General features: G+C 47.7%; 1 pseudogene; it reads right to left on the bottom strand.

Moving 5' to 3' along the window:
* Positions 1-1,833: 1,833 nt before the first annotated feature.
* On the bottom strand, positions 1,834-3,298 carry LOC102853593 (annotated as a pseudogene).
* Positions 3,299-3,746: the final 448 nt, after the last annotated feature.

Below are 3,746 nucleotides of genomic sequence, written 5' to 3'. Positions count from 1 at the left end.
AGTCCAAGGTACGTTCAAGACTCTTCTCCAGCACCACAACTAAAAGGCATTGATTCTTCTTTTGTCATCGTTAATCATTGTTCAGCTCTTTGTAATGCATAGAGAATAACTGTGAAGACCTAGTCTGGATCAGGCACACCGTAGTTTCTAGACTGACAGTGTTGCTATTCATTACTCTGGAGAGGTCTCTGACAGCAGATTTTCCCAATGCAATTGATCTTTTGATATTCTGACTGATGGTGTCAAGAGCATTGATTGTGGAGCCAAGCAAACTCTAATTATTAACAGCCTCAATCTTTTATTATTTATTTTATTATTATTATTATTCAGATGCATAATACACAACTGAAAATACCATGGCTTGTGTAAAGTACACCTTAGTCTTTAGAATGGCGTCATTGGCCTTGATCACTTTGGCAAAGTCCTTCATGGCAGATTTCCCCAATTTACTATGATGAGTTACATTGGGAAAGTCTGCTGTCAAGGGCCTCTCCAGGGTACTGAAGAGCAACAATGTCAGTCTGAAGACTAAGGTGTGTCTGAGCCAAGCCACAGTCTTCATAATTACTTGCTATGCATCAGAAAGCTGGACAATTACTACAGATGATAGGAAGAGAATTGATGCTTTTGAGCTGTGGTGCTGGAGAAGAATATTGACTATATCATGGACCACTAGGAGAATAAACAGGTTCATCCTGGAGAGGGTGAAACCAGGCTGTTCCTTGGAGACAAGGTTTCTGAAGCTTCCTCTGACATATTTTTGGCATGTTGCAGGGAGGGATCAGTCCTTGGAGAGAGACATCATGTTTGGGAGGATGGAGAGACAGCACAAGAGAGAAAGACTCTCAATGAGATGGATTGATTCAGTGGCTGGTGTAATGGGGTGGGGGTGTCGGAGACGATAAAGTTGACACAGGACAGCAGGGTTCAGAGCTGTTGTACATAGGGTTGCTATGAGCTGCAAGGGACTTGACAACATATAACAACAACAACAATATGTCTTTAGATTATTTTTTTAAGGTTTGGGTGTCCTTTATTGACAATTTACACAGATTTGTTTTTTCCTACAGCTGTTCCCCTGAACACGTAGACACTGTGCCTTCTCAAAGGACAGTTCTGAATGAACAAGCAGAAACTCATGACACACCCGTCTTTGGCAGGGATGATTGGCCCCAGCAGGAAGCAATCCTTCACGCTGGAATTCCATTGAGCATTGGGGGATCGCATTGGAAGGTGCAGCGGAAGCCTTCTGTGGCCTCCCATCTCAGTCCAGGCCTCCTCCCCGACTTACCAAGTCCATCTCAGTATTTACGAGCCTGGGGGGCAGCAAGATCAAGCCCACCTGCCTCACCGGGGGCAGATCCTTCGATCCATGCCTTGTTATGCACACACCTGCTTCCGATGGCCCCACAGTTAATGACAATCAGTCTCCTGGTAAGAGCAGATTCTGTCCTCGCTGACCCTCCCTTCCAGCACGTCTTCAGCTCGTTTGCTGCAGTCACTGAACACCGGGGGCTGCCTTCTCCCTTCAGCCCCAGTGCCGTCTTTCTCAAATCTCTAGGTTGTAACTGAGGCTACAAGGTGACACAACCCAGCACCTGCTCCCAGCCAATTACAAGATGCCCTGCCTTTCTTCTGCCAATTAGTCACCACTGCTGAGTCTGCTGTGCCTGCAGGCCCCAGTCGGGAGCCCAGAGCCAGTCTGCACAGTTACTTGGCAATGTCGGTAATGGGTTTAAGAAGGACAGTTTAAAAAGTGGATGGACATGGAAAGAATGAAAGCGTTTCATTTGGTAGAGTAATTCATGATCTGAAGTGATTTTGTTTCCATCACTATCTGAGCCAATCATGAAATTTCACAGTGATTTCTGGGCTGGGGCAGAAGGAAGGCTGTGGTGAGAACTGAGCAGGTGTGTGGCCTCCCTGGGGCCGCTGCAGCAGCAATGACTGCCCGTGGGGCAGGTGGGTGATGTTCTGAGAGCCGGACAGCTGGTAGACAATGCCCTCTGCCACCTCCAGGTAGCACAGCTCAATCAGCCATTGCCTGCATTGGCCAGGGAGTTGGCGATCAGCTCCACACCCTTCGAGTCACCCTTATTGAAAATGATGGTGGCCTTCTACTGCTGCTCAGCCTTTCCCACCACCAATCTGGCCCTCTCTGCTTCCTACTGAACCACCTGTTTGGCTTCTACTGCTTTGGAAAACTCCTTCCCAAAGGTCAGATGCGTCAAAGATACATAATCGTGGCTGAGCCCAAAGGTGGCCACTCGCTCTGTGAGGTCATCGCTCACCTGTGTGGAGACCAGCTCTCTCTGGGTGATTAGTTCTCCAGCACCGACGTGAGCCACCACGGACTTGAGGATCTCTGTCGTGATGGACGGCAGCCCATGCTCATCAGAGTCCTCCCCGAGGCTGGCGTAGATTCCAGACAGCTGGCTGGCAGCAGGCCGAGAGAGGGTTCGCAGTGTCATGTTGACATTCTGGAAATCTTTGCTACAAGTAATCACTGGCACGTCACGTGGTCGGGAGCGGCAGTCAAAGAGAACTGGCTTCTGTACCTGAGGGATGAGAAAGTGAGTCCCTTCCCCAACTACAATGTCCTGGACTCCATGGAACCCGTCAAAGATGACCGCTCTGTGCCCACACCCGCCTTGTACAAGGCAGAGCCCACCACTCCTCCTGCAATCGTTAAGGCCAAGCCCGACGTGCCGACGGACGCAAATACCATGGCAGCCACATCTTCTGCTGGGTTTTGCTTGTGAGCCCGCTGACACCTGGTTCCACTCTGACCTCCACATGAATTCCCCAACACCAGTCATTTCTTGACTGCTGGTACTAAGGACATTGACTGTGGACCCCAAAAAATGAAATCTTGATGGCGATATATGTGGTAAGCCTTTTCCTCTGCTGCTTTTGAGTGGGGGTGAACAGTCCACTTCCCTTTAAAAAAATGAAATCAAGGGCAAATTATTGTGTTACTCAGGGACCTATATCTATCTGTATCTATATCTATATCTATATCTATATCTATATCTATATCTATATCTGTCTCTCTCTCTGTCTCTATCTCTATCATCTATCTCTATATCTATCTATTTATCTATATCATATATACACACACACACACACACACACACACACTATACACACACATACATACATACATGTCTCTGTCTTTCTGTCTGCCTGCCTGTCTGCCTGCCTGCCAGTCATCCGTCTAGCAATCTCACATAGGAGATTCTGACCTGTGGTGACCAGGGCGGAGTACCGCGTGGCCCTGCACCATCCTTGCCGCCATTGCTGTCACTCGTCTCATGCAGGATCTTCCTTCTAAACTTTTGCTTAATCCACCCTGATGGCCTTCTTCAGAGACCAGAGACTAGGTTACAAAAGAACACTTGGGCTGTGCTTCTGAGACAGAGGTGTCTGTTCTGTCCCCAGTCTGTGCAGTTCCCCACCTACACCACAATGCAAAGACACTGACTTTTGTTCACTTTTCTTTTTTCATCATCCAGCTTTCACAGGTAAAGGACACACCTGAAGATGCCAATGCTTGGGTCAGGTCTGCCTTGGCCTCTAGGTGACATTTCTGTCTGTTAACGCTGTAAAGGTTTGGCAGCTGATCTACCCAATGCATCTTTTGATTTGACTGTTGAGTTGGTGAATGTTCGTTCTTGATCTAGGAAGGACAAAACCCTTCACAACTTCAGTATTTTCTCAGATTTTTCATGATGCTGTTTATCAGT

Source organism: Elephantulus edwardii, unplaced genomic scaffold (genome assembly GCF_000299155.1).
Source record: "Elephantulus edwardii isolate Elephantulus edwardi_28Jun2011 unplaced genomic scaffold, EleEdw1.0 scaffold00064, whole genome shotgun sequence".
Classification (NCBI taxonomy): Eukaryota; Metazoa; Chordata; class Mammalia; order Macroscelidea; family Macroscelididae; genus Elephantulus; species Elephantulus edwardii.
Note: the sequence above shows the minus strand (reverse complement) of the source record. Positions and strands in the feature narration are given on the sequence as shown.